A 13,710-nucleotide genomic window follows, 5' to 3' on the forward strand; every position below is an offset into this window, starting at 1 on the left:
TGCCGATCTGAAGCCAGGAGCCAGGTGCTTCTCCTGGTCTCCCATGTGGGTGCAGGGCCCAAGCACTTGGGCCATCCTCCACTACATTCCCGGGCTACAGCAGAGAGCTGGACTGGAAGAGGAGCAACTGGAACAGAACCAGTACCCTGAGTGGGAATAGAACCCGGTGTGCTGGCACTGCAGGTGGAGGATTAGCCTATTGAGCCACGGCACCGGCAGTAAAGCCTATTTTGTCTGATATCACTACATGTGTTCTCCTTTGGTTACTGGTTTCATGGAATATTTTTTTTACAACTTTTCACTTTCAGCCTACGAGTGCCCTTAAAGCTAAAGTGAGTCTCTTACATTCATTAAGTTGGATATTACTATTTTATTCATTCAGCCACTCTATTCTTATGGAAAAACTTAATCCGCTTACATTTAAAATAATTATCAATACATATGAATTTTCTATTGCCATTTGTTCATTGTTTTCTGTTTTGTGCTGCTCTCTTCCTCTTTTTTGGTCTCATAGTATTTTAAATAAAAATTTCATCTGATTCAATCTTTTCTCCTTTCCCAGCTTACGAATAACATTTCTTCCAAAATAATTCAGTGCCTGCATTAGAGATTGTAATATGCACTCACAAGTCATCTAAGTCCATTTTTGAATAACTAAAATTTTACAGGTAGTTTAGATATCTTATGATAAAATCTTCCCAATTCCTCCCTCCTATTCTTTATCACATTGCTTTCATTCATTTCACTTTTGCATATACTGTAATTACCAGTTAGTCATCATATTCTTCCATTCAGAGAAATACCAGATGAGGCAGTAAGAAAGTCTGTCACTCATGGACCATCTATTAAGTGTAGTGTCCAAAAGGAGGTGGCAGCAAGTATCCCCTCTTGATTGTGATGGAAGCTTCATAGTGGGTGGGAGGTTTTGTTGACAACAATGAGAGGGAAATTGATCTTGCTTATCCAACTTTCTCAGCTTTAGGTACTCTTCAATTGTCGCAGGATAATTCACTGAGCTATTGATTACACTTTCCTGCCTGAAGAAACTCCAAAAGGAAAGAATGTAACTTTTCACGCTTGTCTTCTGAGGAGTTCTGGGTTCTTGGTCTCAGGAGCTATTAACAGTTTTCATGTTTCCTGACCAAAACCAGCTTCAACACATCTTTTGTACAGTGCTATCCAAATTTTCATGTAGGAGTGGCATTCATCTAGGTGTTCCTAGGAAGAGAAGATGAGGTTGAAGAAGAAGAGGTAAGGGGTTGAAAGTTGGAGAGCTGCCTAACAGTACATTGTAAAGACAGGTTCTAAGTGGATGGGCCTGGTGTGGAAGTCATCTAGGAGGCAGTAGCGGTTCCTAAGGAATGAAATGATATTTGCTGAGATGACTAATGTTCAGGCTCCATTGTCTTGGGAGCTGCAACAAAACACTGCATTGGCCAACCATAGTATCTTTGTTTGACATTGGATACTAAGGTAAGTATACAAAAGGTCCCAGGAGTGACTCATATTGGATATTTTCCCACCTGTTAAAATTGAGGCTTTGAGCCAGATTTCATATAGAGAAATTAAGTACTGTGTGCCATAGTTTAGTGTTCTGGAACAAATTTGTGATTTCTATATAGTATTCCATTTAATACTTAGAACAGTATGAAAGGAGGAGGAGGGAGAACAGTATGAAATCATTAAGTTTAAGGCCGTGCCACGGCTCACTAGGCTAATCCTTCACCTGTGGTGCCGGTACTCCAGGTTCTAGTCCCGGTTGAGGCGTCAGATTCTGTCCCACTTGCTGCTTTTTCAGTCAGTCTCTGCTGTGGCCCGGGAAGGCAGTGAGGATAGCCCAAGTGCTGGGCCCTGCACTCGCATGGGAGACCTGGAGGAAGCACATGTCTCGTGGCTTTGGACTGGCACAGCGCGCCGGTTGTAATGGCCATTTTGGGGGTGAACCAACAGAAGGAAGACATTTCTTTCTGTATCTCTCTTTCACTAAGTCTGCCTGTCAAAAAAGAAAAAAAAAAGAAATCATTAACCTTATCCCCCTTTATAGAAAGACAATTTGAGTGAGAAGGTAATATTTATGAATGGAAGAGGAAGCCAGGAATAGATTCCTCATATTGTAATAAAGAATTTGGATGTAAGTGACAGCAAATATAACTCAACAAAAAAGAGAAGCTGCTGACTTGGGTACCTGAAAAAGTCTGGAAATGAGAATGGCCTTGGGCAGCAGGGTTCATGCTGGCCTAATGATAGCATAAGGATTCATTTTCTAGCATTTTTTGGCTATATTTAGGCTGGCTTCACTATGTCTTTGTGTCTGGCAGTTTCACAGTTATATTTTCAACTTTCAGCATAATTAAAAATGGGTTGTGTCTTGTATTAGTCCCATCAAATGTGCGAACATGCACACATCTAACCAGTCACTGTTGCCCAAAACAGTCCAAATTTATCCTTAAAATAAGAGTATCAGGAAAAGAAAATTCTACTTGCACATGATCTGAAACTGAGAATGGAGTTAGTTCCCCAAAGAGCAAAGACAGAATATTTACCAAAAGTAAGTGAATGCTGGGTGACAAAATGACAACAAAGCAAATTTTTACTACAGCATTCTCTCTCCTGCATTTCTGTTTTTGTTAGAGTGAGGACACTGACTGAAGCTTAGAGATGCAGGAAGAATGCTGATTCTGTTCAGGTTCTGAGAGGGGGGAGAGTTGGGATGGGCCTTGGTCACAGTGCTTAAAGAGGGGTGAATCAGTTGGAGGCACTCTCCAGATGGACAAAACATCTAATAACCTGGTCTGTCTAATCCTCTCGTGCTTTTAGCCTCCATTCCAAGTTAGTTACTCCAACTCTCTAGAAACAATAGGTGCTCTGTCTTCTGAAAAAATACAGTTTGACATTCTATCCTTTACCCTTCTAGTGTGTACCCTCATGTACCAATGCTTAACCTATTCAGGAACTACAAACCACTTTAAATTTTCTCCCTTCCCTCCAACAAGCTTGTAATTTCCTCCCCTTGAAGGATAATTTTATGATCTACTGTGAACCACAAACCTGCAGAGATCACTCCAAACAGCTTGTATAAATATATTTTCATCTTGCCTGGCAAACTCCAACTTTCTGCCTTTTCTCTCTTTCTCTCTCTCTTCTCTTTCTCTCTTTGTTTCTTTCTTTCACATATAAGCAACTAATGAAACTTTCATTGTACCCTATTTCTATTTTCCCCAAAGTTAGTCAGCTGCTAAATGGATAAGACAGTAAAAACACACTGGGCAGAGAAATCTAGAATGCTCACAGTGCACCACACAACCCCCACAGGGACTTTAAGATGTTTCAGGTCAAGAACTTAATTTCGGGGGAGCCGGTGCCATGGCATTAACAGGTAAAGCTGCCTCCTGAAGTGCCGGCATCCCATGTGGTGCCAGTTCAAGCCCTGGCTGCATTACTTCCTATCTAGCTCTTTGCTGTGGCCTGGGAAAACAGTAGAAGATGGTCCAAGTCCTAGGCCCCTGTGCCCACATGGGAGACCCAGAAAAAGCTCCAGGCCCCTGGCTTAGATGGACCCAGCTCTAGCTTGTGTGGCCATTTTGAAAGTGAACCAGCAGATAGATGTCTTTTCTCCTTCCCTCTCCCTCTGCCTCTCTGTAGCTCTGCCTTTCAAATAAATAAAAGCTTTAAAAAAAAAACCTTAATTTTGTAATCAATGTTTTATTGTGGTGTGCATGTTCACATTCTGAGTCAAAATTTAAGCATTCCCAATAAAGGTGAATGCCTCATTTCAAAACCAAAATATCCCATTCCACATCAGATTTATATTTACTTGTTTGCTCTTTTTATCTACATAGACTCTTGGTTTCCTTTTGATTCAATATAACCTATTGCTGTCAATATTTATTTTGATGTGACAGATCTAGCTACTTACTTCAATCTGACTTCTGTATTTAATATATTGCTATCATGTGTCATTATATGACCATAAAAAGATGTTTCACTGATTTTCTTCTTGGCTTTTTTTGTGTTGGTGATTTCTTTCATTTTTACTTATTTACTTGCTTTTTCTTTGATACTCTTTTGAAAAATTGCTTAAGGTAGAATGCTAAGGTTCCTGGTTTGAGAGCTTTCTGATATAGACACCTAGAGCTAGAACTTTATCTCCACTGCTATAACTGTATCTCATAAATTTCACTGTTTTGTGTTTGCTTTTCATTCCACTCAAAATACCTCCCAATTTTCCTTTTGAGTTCCTCATTAAGTCTGATTACATTTAATTTCTAGGTATTTATGTATTTTTATAGTTTTTGGTATTGATTATAATACTTTTTTATTGTAGGATATACTTTATATAATTCAAAATTTTAACATTTTTGTGATTTTTTTCTTAATTTTGGCCATGCAGTTGTACCTTCTTCTATTGATTTGTAAAGTATACTACAGATGTTAATTATGCCAAATAGTTTGCTACTGTGTTCAAGCCTTCTATGTCCTTACTGCCCCTTCTTGAAATGAAAAACTATGAAATGATTCTCCTTTTTGTATGTAACATTATTTTTTCTAAAGTTTACTTTCTGTATAATTAATATAGATGGTTAACAGAGATAATCTAGCTTTTTTATTTCTGCTCCTAAGACAGGATAATTTTAATTAGGAATCCTTCAAGTTCACTGATGTTTTTTTCTTTTACTTGCACAAATGTGCAAGTAAACCTCTCTAGTGAGTTTTTTTATTTCAGTTGTTGTTCATTCCCGCTTCAAAATTTCTATGTGGTTCCTTTTCATAACTTCTTTTTATTGATATTCTTTATTTGTTGATATCAATTTCCTGATTTCCATTAATTCTTTGTTTTTTTTTTCAGCTGTTTGAACAAATTTCTAACAATTGACTTATTGTCTTCTAGTAATTCCAGTATCTGAACCTCCTAGGGAGAATCTGTTAATTTCTTATTTGTTATGAATTAATCATACTGTCTTGTCTCTTGGCATATCTTGTATTTCTTTCACTTGAATAATGGATATGTTGAGGTAACTTTGGAAATCAGATTCCTCAAGTTTCTCTAGGATTAGTTGTTGTTATGACTGTGAGTTGTAGGTGTGGTTTCTTTAGTGAATTTTTCAAACTATTTTAAAATAGCTGTTCTGAGACCTTCAAAACTAGCATTGTGCTGGGGTGTGGAAAGGGGCAAGGGTAAGCTAGCATGTCCTAATGCTCTGCGTAGTGCTTCAGTGCTTTTGCTCCTGGTTATGTGTTTGCTTGGTGGCTGTATATCTTTGCTAGCTTCCAGAGGGCCAATGTGTTTTAATCTGATGGATTTTCCATATTTCTGGGGAGGGATAACTCCCTAGAATTCTCATTGGCCATTTTGCTGCCAGCTCTTCCCTGTGCCCAGATTTTTTTTGGTTACAATGATTTATGTTTTTCTATACTTTAATTTTAAATGTATTGCTTTATATTTTTTTAAAGATTTTATCTATTTGAGAAATAGAGTTGCAGACAGTGAGAGGGAGAGACAGAGAGAAAGGTCTTCCCTCCATTGGTTCATCCCCAAATGGCTGCAATGGCCAGCACTGTGCCAATATGAAGCCAGGAATCAAGCGCTTCTTCCTGGTCTCCCACGTGGCTGCAGGGTCCCATAAAAGTTGGGCCATCCTCCACTGCCTTCCCAGGCCACAGCAGAGAGCTGGATTGGAAGAGGAGCAGCTGGGATTAGAACTGGTTCCCATATGGGTTGCCAGTGCCACAGATGGAGGATTAACCTGCTGCACCATGGCACCTGCCCCTGCCTTATATTTAAAATAAGTTTTCAGGAGCCAGAATTGTGGCACAGTGGACTGGCTGCCAAATGCTGTCTGGCATCCTATTCTGGAGCAATGATTTGAGTCCCAGTGGCTTTGCTTTTTAGGTAGCTCCCTGTGAATGTGCCTGGGATGGCAGGAGAGTATGGCCCAAGTGCTTTTCCTCCTGCTACCCAAGTGGGAAGCTGGATGGAGTTTTGAGCGCCTGGCTTTGTCCAGGACTAGCCTTGGCCATTGTGGCCACCAGGAGAGTGAACCAGTGGATTGAAGATTGCTCCCTTTCTCTCATATGACCTTTCAAAAATGAATAAATAAATAAAAATAAGTTGTGTTTCTCGTAGGCAGCATATAATTGCCTTTTAACTGAATCTGACAGTTTCAAGGTGTTCAGACCATGTGATAGGCACATTAAGGGCTTCTGAAAGATGTCCAAGCTTAATTTCTGGAACCTGTGATTCTGTTGCTTTACACTGCTTAATTAAATTTCCAGGTGGGATTCAGGTGGTTTATCAGATAACCTTAAAATATGGGAGATTTTATGGCACTGTTGTATAGCTGGTAAAGCTGCAGCAGCTTGCAATGCTGACATTCCATATGGGCGCTCATGCAAGTCTCTGATGCAGCTCCCCACTAATAGCCTGGGAAAATCAGTACAAGATGGTCCAAGTGTTTGGGCCCTTGCCACCCCCTTTGGAGACCAGAAAGAAGCTCCTGGCTCCTGGCTTGGGCCTGACTGCACACTGGCTGTTGCAGCCATCTGGAGAGTGAGCCTGCCAGTGGAAGATCTCTCTATCTCTATCTCTTAATAAAATCAATGCAGTGATTGGCCTTGTATTAAATATTTGCTAATTCCTGAAACAAAAAAAAATGTTGACATGGGGATAGAGATGTTTGATTTTCCAGATTAGGTTATAATTTGTTTCTGTGATAAGAAGGGCACTGGATTGAGTGCTCCTCAAGAAAAAATGAAGTGGATGTTCAAAGTTCAGATTTATTGCATGGAAAAAATATGCTTAACAGATAAATACTAGAGTTCTGTTTGTCTAACATTCTCCTGAGATAAAATATCAGTTACTTTAGGACTGTTTTTTTAAAGATTTATTTATTTACTTGAAAGTTGAAGTTACACAGAGAGAGGAGAAGCAGAGACAGATGGGAGGGGTCTTCCATCCGCAGGTTCAATCCCCAATTGGCTGCAATGGCCAGAGCTATATGGATTCAAGCCAGGAGAAGAAAGAAAACGGACAAGTAAACCAATAAATAAGAATACAACTGGCTGGTGTGGTGGCTCACTAGGCTAAACCTCCACCTGCGGTGCCAGTACTCCGGGTTCTAGTCCAGGTTGGGGTGCCAGATTCTGTCCCAGTTGCTCCTCTTCCAGACCAGCTCTCTGCTGTGGCCTGGGAGGGCAGTAGAGGATGGCCCAAATGCTTGGGCCCTGCACCTGCATGAGAGACCAGGAGGAAGCGCCTGGCTCCTGGCTTCGGATCGGCACAGCGCACAGGCCATAGTAGCCATTTGGCTGGTGAAGCAATGTAAGGAAGACCTTTCTCTCTGTCTCTCTCTCTAACCGTGCCTGTCAAAAAAAAAAAAGAAAGAAAGAATGCAACTAGCATATATAAATCATAAGAAACAATTAAATGAGATTTTTAAAAAAGATTCATTAATTTATTTGAAAATCAGAGAGAGAGAGGTCTTCCATCTACTGGTTCACTCCTCAGTTGGCCGCAGTGGCCTGAACTGTGCCAGTCCGAAGCAAGGAGTCAGGAGCATCTTCCAAGTCTCCCACATGGGTTCAGGGGCCCTAGGACTTGGGCCATCTTCTACTGCTTTCCCAGGCCATAACAGAGAGCTGTACTGGAAGAGAAGCAGCTGGGTCTTGAACCAGCGCCAATATGGGATGCTGGCACTTCAGGCTAGGGCCTTAACCCACCGCGCCACAACACTGGCCTCTAAATGAGATATTTTAATAGTGTAGTGAGTGGCATTCGTGGTGCTAATTATAACAGGTGCTAAGGACAGGCCTCCTAAACAAAGTGATTTAGACCTGAAGATTTGGAAAAGGAGATATCCAACATATAAGGGAACTACAATCCAAAGGCCCTGAAATGAAATGAAATATATCAAAGGAAAGGAAAAGAGGCACGCCTGGCCAAAGTGTAGAGATTACGGTAAGAGTATCAGGAGGGAAGACTGGGGGAAGTTTTTAGACTGAGATTTGGATGTGTTTTTTATTATAACTTTCTAATATTTAGAAGTCACTAGAGTGCTTTGAGTTGGGAAGTGACATAATATACTCCTTTGTACTTTCTCACATGCCTAACCTTCTTCAGTTTTTCCATAGGGTTTCTGAGTCATTATTTCAGATAGTATGTTCTCTGAAGAGTTCTGTCCAAGTAAACTCATTCTGTGACATGGTAGTAGTAGTATTCTTTTTTAAAATCATTGCCTAATATTCTCAACATTTTTGGTCTCATATCACATGATATGTGGTAATATAATTATCAAATGAAGTAAGATTGAGTTGGTTTAGCTATCAGTGCTTGCATAATGACTGCTTATGGGTTACATATATTCAGCTCATAGACATATTTTATTTAGTCCATTTGGAAATGTACCTATTGGGGAATTTAAGGTAACTTGAGGGTAACATGATGAACACTTTCTCTGTATATCCAAAGGCTCATATTTTGAAAATAATATCAGAGAAATAAGTTACACGAATAGGATTAAAGGAAAGCTAAAAGAAAAGGAATCTGGGGATACAGGGTCTGTGAAGTTAAAGCTGGAATCCTGTAGATTACTATTCAGCATACATGGCATGCATTGTTGAGAAAGCTGTCATTTTATATAGGGCTGATGGAATCAGAGAAGCATCATACAAGGGTCCTCCAAAAAGTTCATGGACAATGGAATTAAAAGATAAATTTATTTTTGTAGAAAACTATTTGAAGTCCATGCAGTTTTTTATACTATACATTTTCCACAAACATTTTGAAGTGCTCTCATATAATCACATAAAAAATTCTGATTTATGCGTTCAAATCCCCATTCTAATTGTTTTGGATAAGTTTATTTTTCTATGGCTCAATTTTCTTCTCTGCAAAATAAGATAATAAATGCTTTGTTAATAGGGCTGCCATGAGAATTAAGTGATTAATAAATACAAAGCACTGAGAAAAATGTTACTGAGTATTACTCAGTAAGCTTTATTAGTACCGTTAATCTCATTTTACAGGCAACAAAATCATTATACTCAAACAACTTAGTGACATTGCTGAAGTTACCCAGTAAGTTAATGAAAGAGTCAGATCCTGAAATCTAGATTTTTAAAAATTTTTTTCTTTTATTTAATTAATATAAATTTCCAAAGTACAGCTTATGGATTAAAATGGCTTCCCCCCATAACTTCCCTCCCACTCACAACCCTCCCCTTCCCTGCTCTCTCTCCCCTTCCATTCACATCAAGATTCATTTTCAATTCTCTTTTTATACAGAAAATCAGTTTAGTATATATAAAGTAAAGATTTCAACAGTTTGCCCTCACATAGCAACACAAAGTGAAAAATACTGTTGGAGTACTAGTTATAGCATTAAATCACAGTGTACAGCACATTAATGACAGAGATCCTACATGATTTTTTTAAAAAAAAATTGATTAATTTTCTATGTAATTTCCAATTTAACACAAAGGTTTTTTTTTTCATTTTCAAATATCTTTATATACAGAGGATCGATTCAGTATATACTAAGTAAAGATTTCATCAGTTTGCACCCACACAGAAACACAAAGTGTAAAAATACTGTTTCAGTACTAGTTATAGCATTACTTCACATTGGACAACCCATTAAGGACAGATCCCACATGGGACATAAGTACACAGTGACTCTTGATGTTGATTTAACACTCTTGTTTATGGCGTCAGTAATCTCCCTAGGCTCTAGTCATGAGTTGCCAAGGCTATGGAAGCCTTTAGGGTTCACCAACTTCGATCTTCTTCCGGCAGGGTCATAGTCAAAGTGGAAGTTCTCTCCTCCCTTCAGAGAAAGGTAGCTCCTATTTGATGGCTCTGTTCTTTCCACTGGGATCACACTCGCTGAGATCTTCCACTTAGGTCTTCTTCCCCCCCCCCCCCCCCGAGCGTGTTTTGGCTTTCCATGCCTAAAATACTCTCATAGGCTCTTCAGCCAGATCCGAATGCCTCAAGGGCTGATTCTGAGGCCAGAGTGCTATTTAGGACATCTGCCATTCTATGAGTCTGCTGTGTCTCCCACTTCCCATGCTGGATCGTTCTCTCCCTTTCTGAGTTTATCAGTTAGTATTAGCAGACATTAGTCTTGTTTGTGTGATCCCTTTGACTCTTAGACCTAACAGTGTGATCAATTGTGAACTGAAATTGATCACATGGACTAGTGAGATGGCATTGGTACATGCCACCTTGATGGGATTGTATTAGAATCCCCTGGCACGTTTCTAACGCTATCATTTGGGGCAAGTCCGATTGAGCATGTCCCCAATTGTACATCTCCTCCCTCTTTTTTTATCACTCTTATATTTAACCGGGATCACTTTTCAGTTAAAATTTAAACACCTAAGAATAATTGTGTGTTAATTACAGAGTTCAACCACTAGTACTAGAACAAAAAAATACTACAATGGACAAAGTATTACATAGTACAACAACAAAATCTAGATCTTTTTTTTTTTTTTTTTTTGGACAGGCAGAGTGGACAGTAGAGGGAGACAGAGAGAAAGGTCTTCCTTTTTGCTGTTGGTTCACTCTCCAATGGCCGCCGCGGTAGGCGCACTGCGGCCGGCGCACCGCGCTGTTCCGATGGCAGGAGCCAGGTGCTTATCCTGGTCTCCCATGGGGTGCAGGGCCCAAGAACTTGGGCCATCCTCCACTGCACTCCCAGGCCACAGCAGAGAGCTGGCCTGGAAGAGGGGTAACCGGGACAGGATCGGTGCCCCGACCAGGACTAGAACCCGGTGTGCCAGCGCTGCAAAGCGGAGGATTAGCCTACTGAGCTGCAGCACTGGCCAAAATCTAGATCTTTTAAGAAGCTCTCCTGGGGCCAGTGCTGTGGTGCAGCAGGTTAATGCCCCAGCCTGCAGCGCTGGCATCACATGTGGGCACTGGTTTGGGTACTGGCTGCTCCACTTCGAATCCAGCTCTCTGCTTTGGCCTGGGAAAGCAATGGAGGATTGCCCAGGTTCTTGGGCCCCTGTTCCTGTGTAGGGGACCCAGAGGAGGCCCCTGGCTCCTGGCTTCTGATCAGCTCAGCTCTGGCCTTTGTGGTCATTTTGGAGGTAAAACAGCGACTGGAAGACCTCTCTCTCCCTGGCTCTGCCTCTCTCTGTAATTTTGTTTTTCAAATAAATTAATAAGATAAATCTTTTTTTTTTTAAAGACGCTGTCCTGGCCATAAGTATTTTGAGAGTAATTTGAATAATTTGGAATGAGCATCAAAAATGGCCAGTTCTACTCTTGTTTAATTCAACATTTAATCTAAATCAATAGTTGATAACTTTTCTTGGAAAGAAAAAATATTAACTTTGGATGGTAAATTAGTTTAAATGGTAACCCATAATTTACTCTTAATATATTATTAATTGTCTGTAATACTTAAAATCTAAAAGGAAACATTTGTACTATAAAAATGTATCATAAATTCAGGATTTTTTATCCTCAATACTCTTTAAAAGTCTTACAAATAATTGAGGACCGAAAGAGCTTATGGTTTTTTGTATGCCTATTATTATTAAACATACAGAAATTAAAAGTGAAAACATAAAATTTATGAATTTGTTTAAACTACAGCTATTAAATGCTACCATAAATAACACTTTTATTGAAAATAGCAATTTTCTAAAACATATTTAATGAGGAAAGTACCATTATTTTATATTTTTGCAAATCTCTAATGTCTGGCACAAAGAAATATTGCTTGATTCTCTTACCTGATTCTGTATTCAGCCTACTGTAAAATCAGTCTGGAAAACTCCTGTACATATGCATCTTATTTTTCATATAATTTTTTTTACATATTTATATGAGAGGGAGAGAGGGAAGGAGAGAAAGACAGAGAAGGAGAAAGCACTCCCAATTGCTGATTCACACCCCAAGTGCCCTCAATAGCTAGGGCTGGGCTGGGACGTTGGGCGCCAGATGTTGCTGTGGTTTTGTTCTGAGAGGAGCGTGGTGGGGGCAAGAGGCGCCGAGTCACCACACAGACCCCAGGAGTCAGGTGAAAGTGGGCCAGAGGCGAGCAGCCCGCACATTCGTTTATTTCAGTTGGTACAGGGCTTAGATAGCCAAGACAGCCATTCTGGTCAAGGGGCGGTTTATGCCCTAGCCAATCACAGCCTGTTGCCAGGCAGGCTATGTTGCCAGTTGGGTTTCAAAGCCATTCCCGAGTAACTGATGCTCACTTGCCAGAGGCCATCTTGGCATGGCCTTCTCATTCCACCACAGCTGAGAACTGGGAATGCAAGCCATGTGGGTAGCAGGGACCCAATTATTTGAACTGTCACTACTACCTCTCAGGATCTGCATTATCAGAAAGCTGAAGTCAGGTACTCCAATTTAGGATACAAGCATCTTAACTACCTGCTCCATGAAAGTAGTTTTCTTTTTTTTTTTCCACATTCTAAGCTTATTAGCTAATTTTCTTTTTTTCATTTATTAAATTTTTATTTAATGAATATAAATTTCCAAAGTACAGCTTATGGATTACAATGACTTCCCCCCTCCCATAACTTCCCTCCCACACGCAACCCTCCCCTTTCATGCTCCCTCTCCCCTTCCAATCACATCAAGATTCATTTTGAATTCTCTTTATATATAGAAGATCAGTTTAGTATATATTAGGTAAAGATTTCAACAGTTTGCCCCCATATAGAAACACAAAGTGAAAAAAAATACTGTTTGAGTACTAGTTATAGCATTAAATATCAGTGTACAGCACATTAAAGACAGAGATCCTACATAGTATTTTTTTTAAAAAAATTAATTAATTTTCTATGCCATTTCCAATTTAACACCAGGTTTTTTTTTCATTTCCAATTATCTTTATATACAGAAAAAAATATGGAACGCTTCACGAATTTGCGTGTCATCCTTGTGCAGGGGCCATGCTAATCTTCTCTGTATCATTCCAATTTTAGTATATGTGCTGCCGAAGCAAGCATGAAAGTAGTTTTCACTAAAACAAAACAAAACAAAAACAAAAACAAGCAAACATAAAACAAAAGAACCCTTGATAGTGTCAGGATCCACTAGGGGTTCCCAGAACATGCTTTGCGAACCATTGATGGGGTGGCAGATAAATATGCCACAGCGTACCATGAGAGTGCTGATCCAGTTCGGTGCTCTTGCACCTGGGAAAGCAGTGGGAGAAGGCCTAAGTACTGTCACCCTCTCTTATGGAGTCCCATGCTCTTGGCTTCAGTCCGGCCCAACCCTGGCTGTTGTAGCTATTTGGGGAGTGAACCAACAGATAGAAAGTCTCTCTCTCGCTCTCTCTCCCTCCCTCCCTCCCTCCCTCCTTCCCTCCCTCCCTCCTTTTACTCTTTCTTCTCTTTTCCTCCTCCCACCCTCCCTTCCTCTCTGTAAATATTAAAAAAAAATAGTTAGAACCATCGATGTAGATAAAAATGGATTTGAGATGAATGATATAAATCCTACCCAGGTTTCAAAATTAACTTTAGAGATGGAAAGTCAATGTCAAAAGCAAAGTTTTCCAGGGACCATTTGTGGCCTTTGTATCACATTAGTGACTCCAGAGACAGGTGTTGTGACTCACTGGATTAAGCCATCACTTGGAATGTCCTCATCCCATACTGGAGTGCCTGGTTTGAGTCCCAACTTCTCTGAGCTTCTGATCCATGTTCTTTCCAATGTACTTGGGAGATAGTAGATGAATG

At 40.0% G+C, this 13,710-nt stretch overlaps 1 long non-coding RNA gene and 1 other non-coding gene across 4 annotated transcripts in view; both read right to left on the bottom strand.

Moving 5' to 3' along the window:
• Positions 1–200: 200 nt before the first annotated feature.
• The window catches only part of LOC133772056 (uncharacterized), a 58,363-nt gene continuing 44,853 nt past the window's right edge, over positions 201–13,710 (bottom strand). For all 3 annotated transcript variants that reach the window (XR_009867682.1, XR_009867681.1, XR_009867683.1), the window contains 2 exons: positions 1,727–1,993; positions 201–1,218 (listed from right to left, as the gene is read on the bottom strand). This is a non-coding gene — a long non-coding RNA (uncharacterized LOC133772056). The remainder of the gene's footprint in view (positions 1,219–1,726; positions 1,994–13,710) is intronic.
• LOC133772147 (U6 spliceosomal RNA) lies at positions 12,869–12,975 on the bottom strand. The gene has a single exon (XR_009867747.1). It is a non-coding gene; the product is annotated as a U6 spliceosomal RNA (small nuclear RNA).

This window comes from Lepus europaeus, chromosome 12, assembly GCF_033115175.1.
Source record: "Lepus europaeus isolate LE1 chromosome 12, mLepTim1.pri, whole genome shotgun sequence".
NCBI classification, from domain to species: Eukaryota; Metazoa; Chordata; class Mammalia; order Lagomorpha; family Leporidae; genus Lepus; species Lepus europaeus.